The sequence below is a fragment of the Monodon monoceros genome, unplaced genomic scaffold (genome assembly GCF_005190385.1).
Source record: "Monodon monoceros isolate NGI ecotype Baffin Bay Population unplaced genomic scaffold, NGI_Narwhal_1 Super_Scaffold_15, whole genome shotgun sequence".
In the NCBI taxonomy this organism is placed as follows: Eukaryota; Metazoa; Chordata; class Mammalia; order Artiodactyla; family Monodontidae; genus Monodon; species Monodon monoceros.
In genome coordinates this window covers 9,640,893-9,655,198 of record NW_021703771.1, presented here as the reverse complement: position 1 = coordinate 9,655,198, position 14,306 = coordinate 9,640,893, and positions in this window count along the sequence as shown.

Below are 14,306 nucleotides of genomic sequence, written 5' to 3'. Positions count from 1 at the left end.
AGTCCCACAAGACTGCTCTCGACCTCAGATGCCGATCTCAAGTCCAGGTTGTCACTTCTGACCAGCCAGCCAGGAGGGTTCCCATAACCCCCTCCTTTAGTCTGATAATTTGTTAGAATGGTTCACAGAACTCAGAACTGACTTATGTTTACTAGTTTATTATCAAGGATATAATAAAGGATACAGGTGCACAGCCAGATGAAGAGATGCTTAGAGCACAGTATTGGGGAAAGGGCAAGGAGCTTCCCAACCTCCTCAGACTTGCCACCCTCCCAGCACTTCCAAGTGTTCAGCAACCCAGAAGCTCTCCAAACCAAGTTCTTCGTGGATATTTACGAAGATTCATCATGATAATGGATGATGGATCATTGACTCAATCTCCAGCCCCTCTCCCCCTCCTGGAGGATGAGGGTTAGGGGCTGAAAGTTCCAAGTTTCCAAACATGGCTTGGTCTTTCTGGTTACCAGCCCCACCCTGAAGCCATCCAGGAGCCTAGCAAGTAGCCTCATTAGACAAAAGACAGGGTTTCCCTGGTGGCGCAGTGGTTGAGAATCCGCCTGCCAGTGCAGGGCACACGGGTTCGATCCCTGGTCCGGGGAGATCCCACATGCCGCGGAGCAACTAGGCCCGTGTGCCACAACTACTGAGCCTGTTCTCTAGAGTCCATGAACCACAACTACTGAGCCCGTGTGCCACAACTACTGAAGCCCATGCTCCTAGAGCCCGTGCTCCGCTACAGGAGAAGCCACCGCAATGAGAAGCCCGCGCACAGCAACCAAGACCCAACGTAGCCAAATTTAAATAAATAAATAAATTGATTAAAAAGAAAAAAAAGACAATCCTATCCCCCAGGAAATGCCAAAGGATTTAAGAGCTATGTCAGGAAATAGGATTGAAGGCCAAATGTTAGAACAAAAGGTCCTCCTAATGCTCTTATCACTTAGGAAATACACGGGTTTTAGGAGCCCTGTGCCAGGAATGGGGGCAGAGAACAATACAGAGATTTTCTATTATTTCACACTTGGTATTGTCCATTAGCTCTTTACATGCCGTGTGATTAACTCTCCATCCTGCGGCCTACAATGTAGTGTGTATCTCATGCACAGTCATATCGCCAGCATGTAGATCAGAATATACTTTATAAAAGGCTGGGTGAGAGTCCGATTTATCCCTAATGATAAAGTAACTTAAAATGCCTTTCTGAACAGCTTTAAAATTTAACTTTAGTTTAAGCATGTAGTATTAAAAATGCTCTCTCTGGTAGAAAAAGTAGAGGTTACCAGGGCATAGGGAGAGGAGGAGAAAGGGGAATTATTGCTTAATGGGGACAGAGGATGATGTTGGGGATAATGAAAAACTTTTTTTTTTTTTTTAAGAAGATGTTGGGGGTAGGAGTTTATTAATTTATTTATTTTTGGCTGCGTTGGGTCTTCGTTTCTGTGCGAGGGCTTTCTCTAGTTGTGGCAAGTGGGGGCCACTCTTCATCGCGGTGCACGGGCCTCTCACTATCGCGGCCTCTCTTGTCGCGGAGCACAGGCTCCAGACGCGCAGGCTCAGTGGTTGTGGCTCACGGGCCCAGTCTCTCCGCGGCATGTGGGATCTTCCCAGACCAGGGCTCGAACCCGTGTCCCCTGCATCGGCAGGCAGATTCTCAACCACTGCGCCACCAGGGAAGGGAAACCCCAATAATGAAAAACTTTTAGGTACAGATACTGATAATGGTTACCCAACACTGCGGATGTATTTAATATCATTGAACTGTGCAGTTATGAATGGCTAAAACGAAAAATATGATGTTATATATATTTTATCACAGTAAACCCTATATCCCCCCCCCAAAAAAAAAGCTCTCTCTGGGTTATTTCAAATAATTTGATAATTTTCTACAAGAAAATTACCTGACCTTATGCTTTGTGTACAGTACAGAAGGAAAAAAAGATATTTGGCACCTTCAGGATCATTCTTTAAGGTTATTCTTACTCTATATTGAGACAGTAATCAACTCCAATAAACTTCGAAACCACAAAAACAAATCAATACAAGGACAAAAAAAACCACACAGTAAATAAATCAGGAACTTGGACAAGTAAGGTAGTGATGAGAGGAATGTGAATGATGCCTCCTTGTTTCTACTGGATTCCAAGAACTTCTTTTCCACCATAGGTTATTAGAAAGAAGTTGTTTCATCTTTTGGGCTTGAAAACTGATAATGTGATTTCTAGCAACATAGTCATTATTTCAGATGTCACTAAAACGCAACTGGATACCCAATGGGTTAAATAAAATTAAGGGTGTATGTGTGGTTAGTTTGTTTTGTGCACGTATTGTCAAAGATAAACAAAGCCAGACACAAATTAAAGTGGTAAGGGCAGGTTTTGATTAGTAATATACTATTGCAATAAGGAAGAGCCCAGTGTGAACTGAACTCAACTTCAATTTGTACAGAGGTGACTGGGGGTTTCAAAGGGAAAATGAAGGAATACGGAGGGAGGTGAGTGAGGGCTCAGTAGAGCCAGGGAAGTGAAAATCACAAAAAGTAGGAAGCAAAGGTTGGTCCCTGTGAAACCCACCTGTGTTTGTTAACTGGCCCTTATGGAAGTTAGGCTTCTCCCCTCCCACAGAGGCTGGGAGACAGGGGCCCTATCTCCAGGTGTGAGCTGGAACAAACCAACCATAAATTCTTCTGGCAGTCTTGAGTTTTCTCAGGCAGGCACTTTAAGAGGAGATTGGGCCATTGGGTCATCCTACGGACCGGCCTTGAACTGTTAGAAATAATTTCATTAGTGTTTTGCTCAAGTTTTTATAGGCCACAGTTGAGGTCTAATTGACAAGAGGGCCCAGATGAGAGTGGCTAGAGTGTGGTCAAGAATCTTAGTCAATATAAATGCATGGTAACTTAGTGACCTGAGGGACTTTTGGAAAGGAATTTGAGATTTTTTTTTTTAACATTTATTTATTTATTTGGCTGCGTCAGTCTTAGTTGCTGCGTGCGGGCTCTTCGTTGCAGCACGCAGGCTTCTCTCTATTTGTGGCCTGCAGGCTCTAGAGCGCGCGGGCTCAGTAGTTGCAGCCCACGGGCTCCAGAGCACGTGGGCTATGTTGTTGCAGAGAGTGGGCTTAGTTGCCCTGCAGCATGTGGGATCTTAGTTCCCACTCTAGGGATTGAACCCGCATCCCCTGCATTGGAAGGCGGATTCTTAACCATTGGACCACCAGGGAAGTCCCGGAATCTGATATTTTAACAGTATCCTGCCAAATAAATTACAAGGATTTGGGAAGAGAGATGAGTAGTTGAGACAATTGCATTTTAAAAAACACCTTTATTGATAAATAATTTACATATCATAAAATTTACTTTTTTTTTTTGGCCGCACCGTGTGGCATGCAGGATGTCAGTTCACTTGCTGATCAGGGATCAAACTCATGCCCCCTACAGTGGAAGCTTGGAGTCGTAACAACTGGACTGCCAGGGAATTCCCTAAACTTTACTCAATTTTTTAACTGAAGTATAGTTAATTTACAATGTTGTGTTAGTTTCAAGCATACTTGAAAATATATTCTTTTTCAGATTCTTTTCCATTGATATTGAGTAGAGTCCCTTGTGCTATACAGTAGGTCCTTGTTTACCTATTTTAATTTATTTCTTATTTATTTATTTTTTTAAATTCAGACTCTTCTTTTTTTTTTTTTTATAAATTTATTTATTTTTGCTGTGTTGGGTCTTCGTTTCTGTGCGCGGGCTTTCTCTAGTTGTGGCAAGCGGGGGCCACTCTTCATCGCAGTGCGCAGGCCTCTCACTGTCGCGGCCTCTCTTGCTGTGGAACACAGGCTCCAGACACACAGGCTCAGTAGTTATGGCTTACAGGCCCAGTTGCTCCGCGGCATGTGGGATCCTCCCAGACCAGGGCTCGAACCCGTGTCCCCTGCATTGGCAGGCGGATTCTCAACCACTGCGCCACCAGGGAAGCCCCTGTTTACCTATTTTATATATAGTAGTGTGTATTTGTTAATCCCAAACTCCTAATTTATCCCTCCCCCACCCCCCATGCTATCCCCTTTGGTAAAGCATAAGTTTGTTTTATATGTCTGAAAATTCACTCATTTTTAAGGGTAGGTTTCAATGACTTTCAGTAAATGTGCTAAATTATGCGATCATCACCATAGTCCAATTTTAGAACATTTCCATCAGAGACTATCCCTCAAGTGAACTTAGTGCTGGAAGATCATAATAGAGTGGAAAGGCCCTGAGCTCTGGAGGTGAGACTCTGGCTGCAGACCCACCTCAGCCCCTTACGAGCCACAAGGCATTGGGTCATCACTTCATCTCTGTCTCCCCTTGAAAAAGTGAATGATCTTACCGAATGGGAATATTCTGAGGATCACATGAGAAAATGGATAAAAGAAACATTTTTCATACGAATGTTGTGGCTTAGTTGCTGGTGTTGTAAAATTCTATACAGAAACAAATATTTCATTCATTCATCTTTCAAAAAATAATTGGGAAAGAAAATAATAATTGGGGACCTACTATGCTTCATAGGATATGAGACACTGAGGGTACAGAAACAACCATATAGAAGACAGCATGCACACAAAATACACACCATTCACACATATGACCTCATAGATTTTATAATCTATTGGGGCACAGGAAAGTAAACTATTTTAAGGGATGAGGTAATGGTTTATTAATATTCAGTTAAACATGGCCTATAAGTAGTATTCAAAATATGAAACTCAGTAAGTTGTTATATTAGTGAGGTCAGGCTGCCATAACAGAATACCATAGATTAGGTGGCTTATAAACGACAGAAATTTATTTCTCACAGTTCTGGAGGCTGGGAAGTCCAAGATCAAGGCGCTGGCAAACTAGTGAGGACCCACTTCCTGGTTCATAGATGGCTGTCTTCTGTCTGTGTCCTCACAAGACCAAAGGAGTGAGGGAGCTCTCTGGGGTCTCTTGTAAGGTCACTAATCCCATTCATGAGGGCTCCACCCTCATGACCCCCTCCCAAAGGTCCCACCTCCAAATACCATAACACTGGGGATTAGGTTTCAGCATGTGAATTTTAGGGGCACACAAACATTCAGTCTATAGCAGTTGTCAAACATTTTCAGGCTTTTCTTTCCATCCATTTATCCATCCACAAGAAGAAATAAATACGAACCTTATTACAGTGTGCTGAAAAATCATCATTAGTACGGGCAGCCATACCTTACATTTGCCTAACACTTTTATTTTTTTTTTTTTTGCGGTACGCGGGCCTCTGACTGTGGTGGCCTCTCCCGTTGCGGAGCACAGGCTCCGGAGCGGCCATGGCTCACGGGCCCAACCGCTCCGCGGCACGTGGGATCTTCCCGGACCGGGGCGCGAACCCGTGTCCCCTACATCGGCAGGCGGACTCTCAACCACTGAGCCACCAGGGAAGCCCTGCCTAACACTTTTAACACAGACCACATCACTCTTCTGCTCAAAATCCTTTCCTGGCTCTCTGCCTCATTTGGGGTAAAAATCAAAGTTCTTACCTTAGCCATCAAAACCTGTAAGATCTTTTTCTCCCCTCCCCTCCATTCCAGCCACTCTGGTCCCCTTGCCATTTTTCAAACACACCAAGTACATGCTTACCTCAGGGCTCCCACTTTCTGTTCTCTGACTGGGATGCACTGCTCTTCCCTGCATGGCTTGATCCTTTAGGCCTCTGTTTACATGTCACATTATCAGACAAGCATTCCCTGGACATCCTATATAACACGCTCTACTCCACTGATTCTCAGAATATGGTCCCCGGACCCCAGCATCAGCATCATCTGGGAACTTGTTAAAAATACAAATTCTCGGTTTTCCCCGGTGGTGCAGTGGTTGAGAGTCCGCCTGCCGATGCAAGGGACACGGGTTCGTGCCCCGGTCCGGGAAGATCCCACATGCCGCGGAGCGGCTGGGCCCGTGAGCCATGGCCGCTGAGCCTGCGCGTCCAGAGCCTGTGCTCCGCGGCGGGAGAGGCCGCAGCAGTGAGAGGCCCGCGTACCGCAAAAAACCAAAACAAACAAAAAACAAATTCTCAAGCCCCCCACCTCAGACCTACTGGATCAGAAAGTCTAGGATAGTGTGCAGCAATTTGTATTTTAACAAGTGCCTCACTCCCAGGTGATTCTAATGCCAGTCATGTCTGAGAACTCCCTCCCCCTCACCCCGCGGCCCATATTCCCCTCTTCTTCATAGCCCTCATCTCCACCTGCCAGACTCCACTGGACTTCTTTACTGTTTGCCTCCCTCCACTAGAATGTAACCTCCAGGAGGGCAGGGACTTGTCTGGGTTCCCTGCTGGGCCCGTGGCACCTGAACAGCACCTAGCCTGGGCACATGGTAGGTGCTCAATAAATCTGTCAAATAAATGAGTGAACTAGTTAGTGGGAGAGTCTGGAATAGCTGACTCTGGGGCCCCCGCTCTTTTCATTAGATCAACATGTTTTATTTATGAAAATGTGACTCCTGACCTCAACAAGAGCGAGGATTCTGTTGTAGTCCTAATGAAGGCTTTGGACCTTGTTGAGGAGGAATGTAGGGGTGGGAGAGAGATGTAAGAATGTGTGCAAATTGGGATGTACACAGACTGGCAGCAATGCGTGGGAAGCACTTTATCATTCCAAACTTGTTTTTCCTAATTAATCAGTATAAGTCTTTCTTTCAGGGAACAAAGACCTGCTGGAAAAGAACAGAAAATTAAAATTCAATCTAGTTTAGCATTTATTTTTGCTGTGTATTGCCCTGTACTTATGGACCTTGCTCCCTGACCTGCCTATAACAAATGACCCAAACATATTTTCTTCTCCTGATGAAGACTGAGTTGTCAGTGTTGACTCTGAGAAGAGCCTGTTTTCTTTGAAAGCTCTTATTCTTCAGCCCCCCAAAGTGTGAGGGCTCCTAGGAGAGATCCTTCCCTTCCCACCTTCCAAAGTCCTACCGCGCTGCCTGTGTGCCTCACTTGCTCAGTCCAAGCTTCCAGTCAGATTCTGTATTTGTACGTCATTTTTCCCAGATTAATCCAGTGTCAACGCTTCCTTTCTGGGAACACACTGATAATTCAAAAGAATGTAAGACTTACCTGTCAGCATCAGGCTAATAGTCCTTCCAGCCTGGTGTTTATTTAGGACAGTAACACTTGAACAATTTTGTCAGAAACCATGGTAACAATCTCAAAAAGACTGAGAAGAACATTGGGTGACCGCCTTATTTTTGCGAGGAAAGGAAAGGGGTGCAGGAAAAGTCAGCGGACCCTAGAACCTAAGTCCTCAGCTGATGTCTGTCCCCTGATGCTCTCTATCTGCAGTGCTCCTGATAACCTGTGTGTCTAGCATCCAGAAACGTATCTAGACTCTTCTCAAATCCACTCATAGCTTTACATCTTGGCCACGCTGCATTTATCAGCTGACCAGCTGCTGGCTGACCAGCAGCAAGGAAATGGGACCTCAGGTTTTTTTTTTTTTTTTTGGTTGCATTGGGTCTTTGTTGCTGCGTGAGGACTTTCTCTAGCTGCAGCGAGCAGGAGCTACTCTTCATCGTGGTGCCCGGACTTCTCATCGTGGTGGCTTCTCTTGTTGCAGAGCACGGCTCAAGGCTCGTGGGCTTCAGTAGTTGCGGCACGTGGGCTCAGTAGTTGCAGCTCACGATCTCTAGAGCGCAGGCTCAGTAGTTGTGGCGTCCGGGCTTAGTTGCTCCGCGGCATGTGGGATCTTTCCAAACCAGGCCTTGAACCCGTGTCCCCTGCACTGGCAGGAGGATTCTTTTTTATTTTTTTAATTAATTTATTTATTTATTTTTGGATACGTTGGGTCTTTGTTGCTGCACACGGGCTTTCTCTAGTTGAGGCGAGTGGGGGCTACTCTTCATTACGGTGCGTGGGCTTCTCATTGCGGTGGCTTCTCTTGTTGCAGAGCATTAGGCTCTAGGTGCGCGGGTTTCAGTAGTTGTGGTATGTGGGCTCAGTAGTTGTGGCACATGGGCTCTAGAGCGCAGGCTCAGTAGTTGTGGTGCATGGGCTTAGTTGCTCCGCGGCATGTGGGATCTTCCTGGAACAGGGCTCGAACCAGTGACCCCTGCATTAGCAGGCAGATTCTTAACCACTGTGACACCAGGGAAGTCCCCCAATTTCCATTCTTATAGCAGCAATTTTTTATGTTCTCCCATCTTCCTGTCACATAACGGATGTGCCCACATCTGAAGAGAGTTTCTCTAGGCAACTTTTGCTTCAGGTTAAGAATCTAATAATAGGTTCCTTCTGCCATCTGGCTCTCATTTGCTTCGTTTATTGTTAAAGTTTAGTATCAGAGTAAATGTTTTCGAACATAGGAAGACTTTACTAGAGACCAACTTAATTTTGTAGAAGATGCTACTTTTTTTTCTTTGTTGTTTATTTAGAGACTTACTTAGGGGAGCATTTTTTGCTTCCTTTGGGCTGTTGCAGATTTTTTCCCCATTTATTTCCTTAAAATATAATGATAATTATGAATTTGTTGTTAGTACCAACAGAAATGTAAAATTTTAAAAAGTCTTTTCTCATCAGTTAGTTGTTATATGATTTTATTTATTTATTTATTTTTTGCGGTCCGCGGGCCTCTCACTGCTGTGGCCTCTCCCGTCGCGGAGCACAGGCTCCGGACGCGCAGGCTCAGCGGCCATGGCTCACGGGCCCAGCCGCTCCGCGGCATGTGGGATCCTCCCGGACCGGGGCACGAATCCGTGTCCCTTGCATCGGCAGGCGGACTCTCAACCACTGCGCCACCAGGGAAGCCCGCTATATGATATTTTTAAGAAGATATATGAATTAACCTTTTACATTATTAATGGTGATGATGATGATAACTACCATCTATTTGACCTTCACTGTGTGCCAGGCTCTGTGCTAAGCATTTCACATGATGTTATTTTATTTAATCCATTAAGTATTATACTACTGTTGCAGGTGAAGGAACTGAAGCTCAATACATAAAGTTAAGAAACTTGCCTAAGGACACACAGTAAATGTCAGAGGAAAGAATAATTCACGGATATTTGGTTCTAAAACTAAGATTTCAACATGCTGGTTGGTAACGATATATCATTAAGTAGGGTAATATTAGTAAATGGGATAATGCTTACATTAAACATTGATGAGCCTGTTCAGAAAGAAACAATGGAATGACTGGAGTAAAGTACATATTAAGTAATTGTTATCAGGAAATGATAATTCCACCAAACAGTATTTGCCAAGTCCATTATAATCAGTTAAGTCTTTTTCTTTGGTCGTGCCACTCGGCTTGTGGGATCTCAGTTCCCCACCAGGGATCGAACCTGCACCCCCTGCAGTAGAAGCGCAGAGGCCTAACCACTGGACTGCCAGGGAATTCCCCCATTAACATTTATTGTAATTATTGAGATAGTTGGATTTAGGTCTACCGTTTTACTATTTGTTTTTTTTTTTTTTTTTTGTCCCTTCTGCTTTTTGTTCCTCTTCTTTTGGATTGTTTAGACATTCTTTAGAATTCCATTTTATCTAATGGCTTTTTAGCTACATCTCTTTGCCTTATGTTTTTAGTGTTTGCCCTAAGGTTTACAATATACATCCTTAACTTTTCACAATCTATCAATACTTAGAACTGATATCGGCTTTTTGTACAACATAGAAGCCTTGCAACTCAATTGGCCCATTCACCTTCCACACCTGTCCTTTAAGCTATAATTGTTATATGCATTCACTCCACATATATTACGAACCCTGTAAGACAATGTGACAATTTTTGCTTTAAAAAGTCATAAATTTAAAGAAATTAGGAGAAAGGTGAGCCTTTTATATTTACCTAGATATTTATCATTTCTAGTTTATTCCATTCTGAAGATTTGAGTTTCAATTTGGTATTGTTTCTCTTCAGCTTGGAGAATAACTCGCAGCATTTCTTTTTTTTTTTTTTTTTTTTTTTTGCAGTACGCGGGCCTCTCACTGCCGTGGCCTCTCCCTTTGCAGAGCACAGGCTCCGCACGTGCAGGCTCAGCTGCCATGGCTCACGGGCCCAGCTGCTCCGTGGCATGTGGGGTCTTCCCGGACCGGGGCAAGAACCCGTGTCCCCTGCATCGGCAGGCGGACTCTCAACCCCTGCGCCACCAGGGAAGCCCCGCAGCATTTCTTATAGTGCAAGTCTGCAGGCAACAAATTCTCTTAGTTTTCTTTTATCCAAAAATGTATCTGTTTTGCTTTCATTTTTTTTTTGTTTTCTCTATTTTTCCTAATTTTATTCGGGTATGATTGTCATATGATAAACTGCGTACCTTTAAAGTATACAATCTGATAAGTTTTCACATATGTATACACTCATGAAACTATCACCACAATCAAAATAATGAACATGTTCATCACCTGCAAAAGCTTCCTCACCCCTCTTTGTAATTCCCTCTTCTCTCTCCTCCCCACCTCCCTCCCTATTCCCTAGCAACCATTAGTGCGCTATCACTACAGATTAATTTTCATTTTCTAGAATTTTATACCAATGAAGAATTATTCAATATGTATTCTTTTTTGTATAGTTTCCTTAATCAGCACAATCATTTTGAATGTCATTCATGTTGTTGCATCTATCAATAGTTTATTCCTTCTTATTGCTGAATAGTTTTCTGTTTTATGGGTATACCATCATCTGTTTATCCAGTCACCTGTTGATGGACATTTGGGTTATTTTCAGTTTTGGGTGATTACAATTAAACCTGCTACGAAAATCTGGCCTCCAGTCTTTGGAAACATGCTTTCATTTCTCTTGAGTAAACACCTAGAAGGAGTCATATGGTAGTACGAGTTTAACTTTTTAAGAAACTGCTAAACATTTTCCCTAAAAGATTATACCACTTTACATTTTCACCAGCTATGTGAGAGCACCAAAAAATTGGTACTGTCAGTCTTTTTAATTTTAGCCATTTTAGTGGATGTGTGATAATATCTCATTGTGATTTTATCACCGTCATTCAGGAAGGATATTTTCACAAGATATAGAATTCTGGGTTAACAGGTTTGATTTTTTTTTTCTCAGCACTTTAAGATAAACAACATTTCATCTATCTCTTTGCCTCCATGTTTCTCATGAGTTGTCCACAGCCGTTTCAATCGTTGCTCCCCTATATGTACTCCCCTGTTTTTCTCTGAGCACATTCAGTTTTTACCTTTATCTCTGGTTTTCAGCAGTTTGACTATGATGTACCTGAGAGGGGTCTTATTGTTTTCCTTGTGTTTCACTGAACAGATTGACTCTGTCCTTTACCAAATTTGGAAAGTGTTCAGCCATTATTGTTGCATATCATATTAATTAATGTAGACCAAAAAAAATTGTTTAAGTAGCTTTACCTATAGCTTTTACATACTTCCTATAACTAAAAATATCTTTTACAGAAACCTTTTTAGAGTAAGTTAGTCAATGATGGCATGGGGATACAGCTCATCCTTTATCCATTCACTGACTCATTTAATACACAACTATTGAGCAGGTACTGTTTTAGGTGCTGAGGATAGAATAATTTAAAAAACAGACAAAGTGATAATAGTTAACACTTAGAGAATGTAAGGAACATTAAAACTACACATTAACTGGGAATTCCCTGGTGGTCCAGTGCTTTCACTGCTGGGGGCCTGGGTTCGATCCCTGGTTGATCCGACCAGCCGCGCAGCTTGGCAAGCAAGCAAGCAAACAAAACAAACGAACAAAAAACATTAACTTATTTAATTCTCATAACAACTCTATAAGTAACATCATTATCCCCATTTTACAGATGAAGAAACAGACTTAAAGAGGTTGAGTAATATGTCAAAGGTCACACAGCTAAATAAATATCCGAGCTGGACTTTGAACCTAACTAGTCTGGCTCTGGGATGTGCACTTTAAATCCCTGCCACTTTACCACTGAAGGCAAAAAATGGAGGCCATAAAGATGGGCAGCCGTTATCTTTAGCCTCACGAGCACAAGGCAAATCAGGAGTAAACACTTGGGAATTCCCTGGTGGCCCAGTGGTTAGGGCTCTGCACTCTCGCTGCTGAGGGGCCCATGTTCAACCCCTAGTCGGGGCACTAAAATCCCACAGGCTGTGCAGCGTGGCCAAAAAAAAAAAAAAAGAAAAAAAAAAGAGAAACTCTCTTCCAGCTTGGAGAGTTTATTATTGTAGACCTTGATAGCAAAGGCCAGTACAGCTTAGCCGGAATTAATGAAATCAAGTGAGGAAACAACACAGTACCATACAAAAAAGGACAGTAGTAGTCATGCTGCTGTGGATCCACAGGTGGCAGATATACAGATTCATGGAGAGGGACTTCCCTGGTGGCGCAGTGGTTAGGAATCCGCCTGCCAATGCAGGGGACATGGGTTTGATCCCTGGTCCAGGAAGATCTCACGTGCCGCGGATCGACTAAGCCCTGGTGCCACAACTACTGAAGCCCACACGCCTAGAGCCCATGCTCTGAAACAAGAGAAGCCACCGCAGTGAGAAGCCCGCGCACTGCAACTAGAGAAAGCCCACACGCAGCAACGAAGATCCAACGCAGCCAAAAATTAATTAATTAATTAATTAAAACAAATTCATGGAGAGATTGTTAACAGCTCTATTCACACGATGGCTTTCAGATTCTTTTTTCATTTTGAATGAGTGTGTTCTAAAAAAAACGATGATCTAATAGCTTACCATAGTGGTCCCCCAGTTATTGAGACTTGGTTTTCCCTTTTCAGTGATGACTGTGTAACATGCTGTTTCCCAAACAATCATTACATGTAAGATTGCTGGGTGTTTTTAAAAAATAAGGCTCTAAAGTTCTTTTTGCAGCAAGAACAGCTTTTGCCAGTAGATATATGGAAAGCAGATAGTACTGGAAAAACAGAGGTGATGACAGAGCAGCAAGTCAAAAGATACTATATTAAAATACTTTTTTTTTTTTTTTTTTTGCGGTACGCGGGTCTCTCGCTGTTGTGGCCTCTCCCGTTGCGGAGCACAGGCTTCGGACGCGCAGGCGCAGCGGCCACGGCTCACGGGCCCAGCCGCTCCGCGGCATGTGGGATCTTCCCGGACCGGGGCACGAACCCGCGTCCCCTAGCATCGGCCAGCGGACTCTCAACCACTGCGCCACCAGAGAAGCCCTAAAATACTTTTTAAAAAAGATACAGGGCATTTAATCTTAGAAAGTACAAGGATGTGACAGGACTTTAGAATTAGTGTTGACTGTTTAAGCTGCCTTTAATTTTTAAAAATCCTAGTTTAAAAAAAACTGTTTTCTTTGACATTTCTAACTTTACAATATTTAAAACATAGCATCTTCAAGATTCTGAAAATGGATCTGATAGGGAAATTAATAACCAAATCTAAAATGCAGGGATGTTAAACACAGAGCTCAAAGCAAGGTCACTGTGGCATCTTCTTAGTAAAGAAACTTCATTCTGTGACAAGATTCCAGCTAACGAGGACTCTCAAATAACAAAAAACAGAGTAACAAACAACAATTTAGATTTGTTGATGCTTACCAGGTGCCAGGCATTGGGTTAAGTACTTTACATTGTCTTTAATCTTCACCACAATCTTCCAGGGTAGAGATTATTTATTATCTGCACTTTATAGATGTAAAAACTGAGGCTTAGAAAGGTTAAATCACTTGCCTAACATAGGTTAAATCACTTGCCTAACATCCCATCGCTAGCTGTGGTGGCACCAACAGGGATTTGAGTGAAGGCTTTCTGACAGCAGAGCTGCCTCACTTTAAAAGGGCTATACAATACACACACCAGGTAAAAACAAAAAGGAAAAAAAAATTCCCTGCCAATTATTGTTCTAACTTGGTGCAAAAAACCACACTCAGGACTTGAGAGATTCTTATCTAATTCCTATAGCAACCTTATGCGGTAGGTACTAGCATCCTCTTTTTATAGAGGAGGGAGCTGAAGCTTACAGGCCGAAAAACTTGCCCAGAGACACACATTCGGTAAGTGATAGATGCGAGACTTGGACCCAGGTCCGTTTGTCTCTGAAGCCCCGGTGTTCTTCACAGGTTCTTTGGGGGCCTCAGTGAATACCCCAGATAGATCTTGCTCTCTGTTCCTATCTGTGGAGGAGCAAACTCTCCTCACCTTCTTTTCTAGGGCAATCATCGAAAACACCCACCCACCATGGTCTCCTTCCACTGGCCGACTCCCACAGTTCCTACCCGACCAGGTGAGACCCTCTCTACTCTGAGCAGCTCTCTGGTCTGCTGTCCTTATCCACTCCCCCAGTCTGGGTCCCTCCTGACTGCTCAAAAGCACCCTAGGCTTACCT